The sequence below is a fragment of the Triturus cristatus genome, chromosome 4_1, assembly GCF_964204655.1.
Source record: "Triturus cristatus chromosome 4_1, aTriCri1.1, whole genome shotgun sequence".
Lineage (NCBI taxonomy): Eukaryota > Metazoa > Chordata > Amphibia > Caudata > Salamandridae > Triturus > Triturus cristatus.
Window position 1 is genome coordinate 263,840,913 of NC_140585.1, and position 12,175 is coordinate 263,853,087.

Genomic DNA, 12,175 nt, shown 5'->3' on the forward strand with positions numbered 1-12,175 from the left:
GATGCCACTTGCTTTCCTCATTCAACCCTTTGGCCTCTCCACATTAATGTATGCAAATGATACGATACACAGATTATTAGATATTTAAAATTGGCTGTCTTTTTTTAGAGTTAATGCATTTTCAGCAGCAGTTGCAAAGCAGTAGAATGCATTACCATTATTCTTCTGCTCTCTAGATTTCCTGACGCTTTTCAGGAAATCTCTGAAAACTTGGATTTTTCTTAAGGAACCAACTTTTAGTCTATTTGGTTTTGATTATTGTTCCATGTGGTTCAGATATATATATCTATATATCTATATATCTATATATATATATATATATATATATTATGTATATATATAGTTATAGGCTAACAACTATGGTGCCGTTTGATGAATCTATATGAAATGTTCGGGTGATCCGTCAAGAAGTGCCCAAGGAAAAAGGGGTCTCAAAATGCACTTCCAAAACACAATTTACCAAAGGAAAATTGAACAGATATTCAGAAAAAAAAACCTCAACTAAATTTGGCAGAAAGCTATATCTATACCCAGAAAGCATGTTTTTTGTGATTTGTTGTAAATCCATTCAGAAGTTTTTGACAAATGAAAGTTCAAAATGTATGTATATTACATGCCACGGTACCTTCGCTGAGAATCCACAAGGGTACGCAGTTCCACAAGCTCAAATTACGCAATATGATTGGCTACTCGCAGCCTGAAGAAAAAGTGGGAGGACCTTGGATCACAGGAATCATAAAACAAGCATTTACAATGCAATGGTCTCGGCAATATTATAGGTAGAGCTATTGGTATTGCTCTTTTTTTTTTATAAATGGCATTGTCATTTCTATTGGCATTAGCTTTTTTTTTGCATATGTGATACCTATTGCATTAGCAGAGAGAGAGTGACTTGCGGTGACGGATGCAAAAAGAACAACTGACGGACAGAATGTTGCACAATGTCAAACATTCACCCCAGTACAGAGATCTGCGCCTCAAGCCATCGTATTTTTTTGCTCCCCATGCCATTCCAGTGCTAGGTCTTGGCATCAAACACAAGCAACATTTACACAAACACTCTTATAGGCATCGCACTGTAACTCGGAACGGGTAAAGAATCCAATCCAAACACCATCGACTTAATAAATGGTATACTGCCACCACTGCTCACCATACACGTCTCTCCTTGGCCTGGGAGCCAAGCTCTCATGATCAATATCGCGTTTGGGCCCAAGGGTATACACAGGATTTCATGGACAGAAAGAAAGCAAGGGTGCCAGATTCTTGGTTGCTGAAATTCACGGTTCACCGCCAGTCAAAATTAAAAGACGGAAGAATGTCAAAATATCATTACAATACTATTAGGACTTATTTTATCCTAAAATTAAAGAGCATGGCGGGATAAGAAATAGGGCTTTTATATCATTGTTTTCCACCGAAAGAAACGTCCTTTATCACTGAAACTACTAAAGACAGCGATGAATAATAGGCATTGTTTACCATTGCACACATGCTCCTTAGTGTCAGCTACCATGAAGCCCCTTAGGGGTACGGGTGCTATGCTGAATGAGATTTGTATATAGGTCAGAGGCACAACTAGAGTCACATTTCGGTGGGGGGGAGGGGCTTATTCTTCCAGCAATAGGCAGTGTGGAGATGAAGGGGTGAAAAAATATCAAAGCCTCGTTAACACGTAAATGGTCTTTTAAAGTACTCGGGTGCGGCTGCGATAAGCTCAAAACCTGACTGTGTGTCAGGTCGGGAAGCTGTCTCAGCCTTAAGCCCTTTGAGTCCTATGGGCACAGCAGGGTGCGAATCTAGCAAGTGTCGTGAAAACAATACCCACATGGATCTTAGAGAACGGTCACCGCATCTTTCCAGGCTCCGGTTACGCCAGGTATGGCTGTCACAACCGACTTGAGCAGAAGCTAGGAGGGCCTCCCTATCAATTATTAACAGACGAGATACAGTCAAGATATAACCCCTCCTCCCATAACATTCCTCCCGTCAGGAAGGACAGAGGATAACGAAACAAACTGCCCCTGCCCGGTCCGTAACCACCCATTTTAGGAAGACCTCCAGCCAAGCCAAAACACCGGCAGGCAGCACCAAAAAGTGCAGACAGACTCACGTGCAGAACGCACAGCCAATAGCACTTTAGAATTCTGTGTAGCGCACTAGGATTGGGTGAGGTGCCCCCCGATCCTCCAATCTGAGGTCATTTTACAGATTTGCGGAGCCTCCCGCTCCAATTCCAAACCGACTCATAGAATATGTTTCGCCTAGGGATTAACGACTCGGAAGTTCTAAAGTTATGGCCAAATGAATCCGTTAAAACATCAACAGCAGATTTAAAGCTGAACTCCGTGTGAGTAGCGAACATGTGTTCACTTGAAGAATGAGGACATTGGGGATAGAAGAAGTTTGAGTGCGTTAAAGTGAAAGCATTCGGGCAGTTTAAAAGCATGTTATGTTAAATCGTTCACGAGATGCTACAGTCCCAACCAAGCATCTTTTAGTATTGTAGTACTGTTTACTTACAGTTAACTCATGCACCCCTACCAAGAGCAGGGGTAGAGGACACCATGAACACCGCCGCCTTTCTCCGAGGTGAAGCAGAAATGCCTCGGAGAAACGCAGCGGCAGTTTCAGATTCGGGGGCGTGTTTCTTTTTCTCTCCTCTTGCCATTGGCTGGAGGAGAGAAAAACACGCCTAAAAAAGGGCGTGGCTAAAAAGTGGAAAGAACAGCACGGAACACGCCCCCGAATCTGAAAAAGACGGAGCCTATTTGGAGGGACGGCTCTCTCCTCCAATGGCTGGCCTCCGTTTAGGAAGCCAGCCAATGGAGGAGAGGCAAAAAGAGAGGCGGGCTAAGGAGCCACTCTCAGAAACATTAAATCTCCGACTTCCGGTTCTGCCTTCGGCAGAACGGATAGTCCTCGACCTAAAAAGAGAGGGTAGCTCAATCGTGGCAGTTGGCTGCTCACGGGGGGTTCCGTGCAGCGCGTAGCCGCAGACCAAAGGCCTTGTGCTGGGTTGGTATAGTAAAGAATGGTGGTAATCTATCACTTTACATTACAAAAACCCTAGATGTTATAGTTACGTAAAAATGTGAGGTAAAACAATAAGTTTTAAACTAGAAAAACCACTGAAATTCACCAGTTATTGTTAACTGAATAAACTATAAATTACACCTTCACCATGCACTGCTTATGCCCTTACATACTACATCTCTGATGAACTGTTGTATGACATCATTAATAACATCACTGATGACATCTGAAACTACATCGATGACAACACTTTAAATGGTGTTATTTCCTTGAAGAAAAATTAAGATTTGGTTACGCTGCAGTTTTTCTATTTAAGCAGGCCCACGTTGAGATATTGCCGAGGCTTAATCAGTCATGGATAGATTATATTTAATTATTTTGTGTATATAGAACTCAAAGACGTCAATTGGTCACTTGAGTTCCATAGAAGAGGCAAGTGAAAAGGGGTGCGCACTGTAAAGTAGAAACTAGTGGTTTCTGGTTTGATGCAAAAGACAAGACTTCTGGAGGGAGGAGACATGTCAGCGCGAGGATCTACGCCTAGAAGAATTCACTCTGGACAGAGAACAGCCAACTCCTTCTCAGAGGGCCACATACGGCTGCTAGTCTCCTGGTTGCATGGTCAGAGGGCAGCTGGCCGTGTAGAGTTTTTGTGGATTAGGTAAAGGATCTTGAGGTCAAGCGTTCTTCAGTTGGCGACCAGTGTCGGTTTCATGGATTGGGTGATGTGGCCGAAGAGGAGGCAGGCAGCATAGCCTTTGGGTCATGAACATTGTTCAGGGTTGTACTGGAAGCCTATCTCCGGTACTATTATGGTGTTTAATACATAGTCAATGCTGACACCAATATGGTCCTGTAAGCCACAGCTGGGCAAAGTGTTTTTTTACACTCTCTGGTAATAAGGAGCACATCACGGGGGCAAATTCACCTATCAGGGATCCAAGAGCTGGTGGCCTCCTGCAGCGGTCCGCGTCCTAGTGCTACACTAGCAGCTAAGATGCAGGTCCTGGGCATACCTGTCGCAGGTGTTCTGATTGGCTGCCTACAGCCTCTCGCCCACTCACAACCCCCTCACCTGCCTGCTCATGCCCCCTCTATCCCTCCCTTTAAATCCTGCAGGCTTCACGTGGGTGTTTGGGATCTCACAGTTCAAGTGTAGACAGATGTCGTCTGATGCAACCAGTCATTAGTGCAGCGACTCAGCTGACATAAACAGAAGGCATTTTGAACACAGAGAGAAATACACAGATTAGCTCGCGCTCTCTCTCTCTCGCTCACTCCCGCGCGCACGCGCTCCAGCCACGTGTCACTATCACATCTACTTGGCCTGTGAGTGGCTGCTCATCTGTGTGCAGGTTAAAGGCTGCCCCTGCCTGCGAATCGATAACGTGGACTTTGTAGCGTGTTGTACAGCCTGCAGGAATCCAAGGTGACTGCTGAGTCCACTAACAGGAAATGCAAAAACACTCAGGCACCTTGAGTTCTAGGGAGAGGCAGAAAAACACCAAAAGCCCAGGCACAGTGAGTTCTAGGGAGAGCCAGAAAAACACCAAAAGCCCAGGCACCGTGAGTTCTAGGGAGAGGCAGAAAAACACCAAAAGCCCAGGCACCGTGAGTTCTAGGGAGAGGCAGAAAAACACCAAAAGCCCAGGCACCGTGAGTTCTAGGGAGAGGCAGAAAAACACCAAAAGCCCAGGCACCGTGAGTTCTAGGGAGAGGCAGAAAAACACCAAAAGCCCAGGCACCGTGAGTTCTAGGGAGAGGCAGAAAAACACCAAAAGCCCAGGCACAGTGAGTTCTAGGGAGAGGCAGAAAAACACCAAAAGCCCAGGCACCGTGAGTTCTAGGGAGAGGCAGAAAAACACCAAAAGCCCAGGCACAGTGAGTTCTAGGGAGAGGCAGAAATACACCAAAAGCCCAGGCACCGTGAGTTCTAGGGAGAGGCAGAAAAACACCAAAAGCCCAGGCACCGTGAGTTCTAGGGAGAGGCAGAAAAACACCAAAAGCCCAGGCACAGTGAGTTCTAGGGAGAGGCAGAAAAACACCAAAAGCCCAGGCACCGTGGGTTGTAGGGAGAGGCAGAAAAACACCAAAAGCCCAGGCACAGTGAGTTCTAGGGAGAAGCAGAAAAACACCAAAAGCTAAACGCGTTAATGGGACAGAAACGACCCGCGAGAGGCAACACTGTGCAAATCCGTTTAAAAGAATGAAAACACAACAAAGACCCCGATTCCAAGTTGGTTGTAGGTGCAGGTGCTCTTTATTGCACCTAATAATGATACGGTGGGGTATATTAATTATATGGGACAATAAGCAACACCTGCTTTGGGAGAAATAACATGCAAATCTTGGTGTTTAACTCCCTTTTACCCTGCAAAATTCCAGCAGATGTGATCTGGACAAATTTAACAAAGTGTGTGGTATTTAATGCAGGTACCGTAAATACCACCTGATTCGAGATTGTGAAGTTTGTGTAAACAAGAGATTGCACAGGGGCCAGAAAACACCTTCCAACTCGGAGTCAGAGCCTTTGACTATGCCATGAAGAAGGTCGTAGAAACATAAGATAAAGACTGTGCCGATGAGAGAGAGAATAAGATACAGACTGTGCCGATGAGAGAGAGAATAAGAGACAGACTGTACCAACGAGAGAGAGAATAAGACACAGACTGTGCCGATGAGAGAGAGAATAAGATACAGACTGTGCCTACGCGAGAGTGAATAAGATACAAACTGTACCTAGGAGAGAGATAATAAGATACAGACTGTGCCTATGAGAGAGAGTATAAGATACAGACTGTGCCTATGAGAGAGAGTATAAGATACAGACTGTGCCGATGAGAGAGAGAATAAGAAACAGACTGTGCCGATGAGAGAGAGAATAAGATACAAACTGTACCGACGAGAGAGAGAGAATAAGATACAGACTGTGCCGATGAGAGAGAGAATAAAATACAGACTGTACAGACGAGAGAGAAAATAAGATACAGACTGTACAGATGAGAGAGAGAATAAGATACAGACTGTGCCGATGAGAGAGAGAATAAGATACAGACTGTGCCTACGAGAGAGAGAATAAGATACAGACTGTGCCTATGAGAGAGAGAATAAGATACAGACTGTGCCGATGAGAGAGAGAATAAGATACAGACTGTGCCGACGAGAGAGAGAATAAGATACAGACTGTGCCGACGAGAGAGAGAGAATAAGATACAGACTGTACCGACGAGAGAGAGAGAATAAGATACAGACTGTGCCGATGAGAGAGAGAATAAGATACAGACTGTACAGATGAGAGAGATAATAAGATACAGACTGTGCCGATTAGAGAGAGAATAAGATACAGACTGTGCCGATGAGAGAGAGAATAAGAGACAGACTGTACCAACGAGAGAGAGAATAAGACACAGACTGTGCCGATGAGAGAGAGAATAAGATACAGACTGTGCCTACGAGAGAGTGAATAAGATACAAACTGTACCTAGGAGAGAGATAATAAGATACAGACTGTGCCGATGAGAGAGAGAATAAGATACAGACTGTGCCTATGAGAGAGAGTATAAGATACAGACTGTGCCTATGAGAGAGAGTATAAGATACAGACTGTGCCGATGAGAGAGAGAATAAGAAACAGACTGTGCCGATGAGAGAGAGAATAAGATACAAACTGTACCGACGAGAGAGAGAGAATAAGAGACAGACTGTGCCGATGAGAGAGAGAATAAGATACAGACTGTACAGATGAGAGAGAAAATAAGATACAGACTGTACAGATGAGAGAGAGAATAAGATACAGACTGTGCCGATGAGAGAGAGAATAAGATACAGACTGTGCCTACGAGAGAGAGAATAAGATACAGACTGTGCCTATGAGAGAGAGAATAAGATACAGACTGTGCCGATGAGAGAGAGAATAAGATACAGACTGTGCCGACGAGAGAGAGAATAAGATACAGACTGTGCCGACGAGAGAGAGAGAATAAGATACAGACTGTACCGACGAGAGAGAGAGAATAAGATACAGACTGTGCCGATGAGAGAGAGAATAAGATACAGACTGTACAGATGAGAGAGAAAATAAGATACAGACTGTACAGATGAGAGAGAGAATAAGATACAGACTGTGCCGATGAGAGAGAGAATAAGATACAGACTGATAAGATACAGACTGTACAGATGAGAGAGAATAAGATACAGACTGTACCTATGAGAGAGAGAATAAGATACAGACTGTGCCGATGAGAGAGAGAATAAGATACAGACTGTGCCAATGAGAGAGAGAATAAGATACAGGCTGTGCCTACGAGAGAGAGAATAAGATACAGACTGTACCGATGAGAGAGAGAATAAGATACAGACTGTACCTGGGAGAGAGAGAGAATAAGATACAGACTGTGCCAATAAGAGAGAGAATAAGATACAGTCAGACTGTACCTGGGAGAGAGAGGATAATATACAGACTGTACCTAGGAGAGAGATAATAAGATACAGACTGTGCCGATTAGAGAGAGAATAAGATACAGACTGTGCCGATGAGAGAGAGAATAAGAGACAGACTGTACCAACGAGAGAGAGAATAAGACACAGACTGTGCCGATGAGAGAGAGAATAAGATACAGACTGTGCCTACGAGAGAGAGAATAAGATACAGACTGTACCTAGGAGAGAGATAATAAGATACAGACTGTGCCGATTAGAGAGAGAATAAGATACAGACTGTGCCTACGAGAGAGAGAATAAGATACAGACTGTGCCGATGAGAGAGAGAATAAGATACAGACTGTACCAACGAGAGAGATAATAAGATACAGACTGTGCCTATGAGAGAGAGAATAAGATACAGACTGTACCAATGAGAGAGAGAATAAGATATAGACTGTGCCAATTAGAGAGAGAATAAGATACAGACTGTACCTACGAGAGAGTGAATAAGATACAAACTGTACCTAGGAGAGAGATAATAAGATACAGACTGTGCCGATGAGAGAGAGAATAAGATACAGACTGTGTCGATGAGAGAGAGAATATGATACAGACTGTACCAACGAGAGAGAGAATAAGATACAGACTGTACCTACGAGAGAGCGAATAAGATACAAACTCTACCTAGGAGAGAGATAATAAGATACAGACTGTGCCGATTAGAGAGAGAATAAGATACAGACTGTGCATGAGAGAGAGAATAAGATACAGACTGTGCCGATGAGAGAGAGAATAAGATGCAGACTGTACCAACGAGAGAGAGAATAAGATACAGACTGTGCCGATGAGAGAGAGAATAAGAGACAGACTGTACCAACGAGAGAGAGAATAAGATACAGACTGTGCCTACGAGAGAGAGAATAAGATACAGACTGTGCCGATGAGAGAGAGAATAAGATACAGACTGTACCAACGAGAGAGATAAGATACAGACTGTGCCTATGAGAGAGAGAATAAGATACAGACTGTGCCTACGAGAGAGAGAATAAGATACAGACTCTGCCGATGAGAGAGAGAATAAGATACAGACTGTACCAACGAGAGAGATAAGATACAGACTGTGCCGATGAGAGAGAGAATAAGATACAGACTGTACCAACGAGAGAGATAAGATACAGACTGTGCCTATGAGAGAGAGAATAAGATGCAGACTGTACCAACGAGAGAGAGAATAAGATACAGACTGTGCCAATGAGAGAGAGAATAAGATACAGAATGTACCTACGAGAGAGTGAATAAGATACAAACTGTACCTAGAAGAGAGATAATAAGATACAGACTGTGCCGATGAGAGAGAATAAGATACAGACTGTAACAATGAGAGAGAGAATAAGACACAGACTGCTGATGAGAGAGAGAATAAGATACAGACTGTGCCTACGAGAGAGAGAATAAGATACAGACTGTGCCGATGAGAGAGAGAATAAAATACAGACTGTACCAACGAGAGAGAGAATAAGATACAGACTGTGCCGATGAGAGAGAGAATAAGATACAGACTGTACCAACGAGAGAGATAAGATACAGACTGTGCCTATGAGAGAGAGAATAAGATACAGACTGTGCCTACGAGAGAGAGAATAAGATACAGAATGTACCTACGAGAGAGTGAATAAGATACAAACTGTACCTAGAAGAGAGATAATAAGATACAGACTGTGCCGATGAGAGAGAATAAGATACAGACTGTAACAATGAGAGAGAGAATAAGACACAGACTGCTGATGAGAGAGAGAATAAGATACAGACTGTGCCTACGAGAGAGAGAATAAGATACAGACTGTGCCGATGAGAGAGAGAATAAAATACAGACTGTACCAACGAGAGAGAGAATAAGATACAGACTGTGCCAATGAGAGAGAGAATAAGATACAGACTGTGCCTACGAGAGAGAGAATAAGATATCGACTGTGCCGATGAGAGAGAGAATAAGATACAGACTGTACCAACGAGAGAGATAATAAGATAGAGACTGTGCCTATGAGAGAGAGAATAAGATACAGACTGTGTCAGTAACAGAAAGAATAAGATATAGTCTTTGCCTTTGAGAGAGAAACTAAGATATAAACTATGTCTTTGAAAGGGAGAATAAAATACAGACGGCGCCAGTGAGAGAGACAGAATACGATACAGACTCTGCTGATGAGAGAGAATAAGATACATGAGGTGCCAATGAGAGAGACAAAGTGAGATACAGCTGTGATGATGAAAGAGTACAAGAGAGAGTATAAAATACGGAATGTGCGAATGAGACCGAATAAGATACAGACTGTGAGACAGAACGCGATACAGACTGTGCCAGTGGGAGAGAAAAAATAAGTTAGGAAGTGTGCCAAAGAGAGAGAGAATAAGATACAGATGGTGCCATGAAAGAGACAGAATAAAACACAGGCTGTGTTGATGAGCCAGAGAATGAGATACAGACTGTGCCAAGGAGAAAAAGAACGTGATAATCTCTGCGTCAATGAGAGAGACAGAGTAAGACAAAGACTGTGCCAACGACAGAGAGAGAGAGAGAGAGAGAATAAGATGCGAAAGATAAAGATCCTGCCTATGAGAGAGAGAATACGATTCAACCTGCACATACCTTAAAAAGAACTGCAGACTGTGAAGGGGCCAATTACACAATTGTGCAGTGAGTCATTCAGAGAAGTAACAGTAATGTACACAGTGCAGCCTGTGTCAATGATGATACAGAAAGAAGGGCAGCCTCGATCTTATCTGTAGTGATACAGACACACAATGTGTATAGTATAAACTGAGTTGACTGTAAAAAAGACAAGACCATAAAACGCACTGCCCCTGCTATGGAAGAAACTGGATGTGATGCAAAACAGTGCCTACAGTTCCATGGATAAGGACACACTGCCTAGGTTTATGATTGGGATTCTTAGCTTCCGCTGAAGCAGTCTTAAGGCGATGTGAGACTCAGCGGCGGCTCCTCCGCTATGGGGGAGGAGCATTGCCCCCCCCCCCGCCAGCACTTTAAAAAATGTAAAAAGGGTTGGGGAGAGCAGGCACAGACTTCTAGTCTGTCCTGGAGCACACATTATCAGTGCTCAGGCCAATCCTGAACCTGCTCTCATTTGAGGATTGGCCGCAGGGCAGGCTGGGAGCCTGTGCCTGCCTGCAGCAGTAGAGAAGAGCGTAAGAGCACAGCATGATGCTGGAGGGCAGCAGGTAAATTTTTATTTTATTGTCTTTGTTGTCCCACGTCCAGTTCCCCCGCCTCTTTTGTCTCTGTTGTCCTACCTCCCCGTCCGCCTCCCCCGCCCTGCCTCTCTTCAAAAATACGAGCCGCTCCTGGTGAGACTGAGGGAGAGCCGCAGGTAGCTGAACGCTAAGTAGTGCTACACGTGATTTTGCTCTGTGTTTTCTGTTTCTTTCAGGTTCAAATGTTGTGTGCTCCAGAGTCTGTCAGCAAAGACTGAAAAAAAGAGCAGCCACCCCATTTAGCACGTCTGTGATGCATGGATGCACAGCATGACTTTGCTTCCAGATCCCAGGTGTTTGTCCATTGATGTTGTCGAAAGCGATGACTGAAGCAAGCGTATGATAATGTGAAGCATTACAAGTAAATAGGCTGGGAATGGATATGTATTTGTGTGGAAGCAAGGAACTGTAGAATAATATTGGTGTAGGTTGAAAGGTAAGGTGGCAATTGAGGCCAGAATTGAAAATCCATGTAGGTAAAATGACTGTCCTCCTCCCAGCTGTGTTGCTGCCAGAGAAAAACGTAATAAATTATCTAGTTATCTAAGACACTTTAATAGCATTATGTGTGCCCCTGAAAGCCCAAGCAGCTGGATGAATAAACAAAATGATCACAGCTGTGTAAAGTGCAAGCACTTTTTGGTGGAAGCACACAACTTCTGCCCAATCAAAACATGTACTCCTGGCTCCCAATATGCAGGCAGTGCCAAAGCCCCTCTCTAGTAATGCTCCCATAATTGTATGACGATAGATTTATTTATAAGGTTTTATATAGCGCGAACAAGATCCCAAGGGATATCAGAGCGCTTTACAATCAAACTAGAACTGGAAGGCTAATAAAGTAACAACCACAAGTTAAAAACACAAATGAATCATAAAGTGCATGAAAATTCACATAGAAGTTATGTTAAACAAAGTACAGTGTAACGACAGAGGGACACAGTATGTCAAAAAAAAAGTACAAAAAAAAGTATAGTAGTAAATGTTGAAACAATGGTAGTAGGAACAATGTCAACGGGCCAAGGGGTTAGCCCAATTTTCTGAAGGAGTTTATTCATCAGGAATCTTTTGACTTCCAGTTTGCACACCGTTGTTCTGGTGATTCTGCGTATTTCTGGAGGAAGAGAGTTCCATATCTTTGGAGCCGCGCCGGAGAAGGCTCTGTTAGACGTTCTCTTTTTGTTAAGGATAGGTGGTTTCAAGAGTAAGGTAGTAGCGCTTCTAGAGGCTCTGACACCACAAGATAGTTCAAGTTTTTGCACCAGATACCTGGGCGTCTTGAAGTGGATAGCTTTGTGCGTCATCGTGGCAATTTTTAGCTGGATTTGTGCTTCATAGGGGAGCCAATTTAGAGTTTTTAGGACTGGCAATATGCGCTCATTACGTTTGGTGCCTGTAACCAATCTAGCAGCAGCATTCAGTGAAACCCTTAGCGGAGCCAGGG

General features: G+C 43.7%; 1 protein-coding gene across 1 annotated transcript in view; it reads right to left on the minus strand.

Moving 5' to 3' along the window:
• Positions 1-12,175, minus strand: part of DGKI (diacylglycerol kinase iota) — a 1,070,690-nt gene that overhangs the window by 983,928 nt on the left and 74,587 nt on the right. The window lies entirely within an intron of this gene.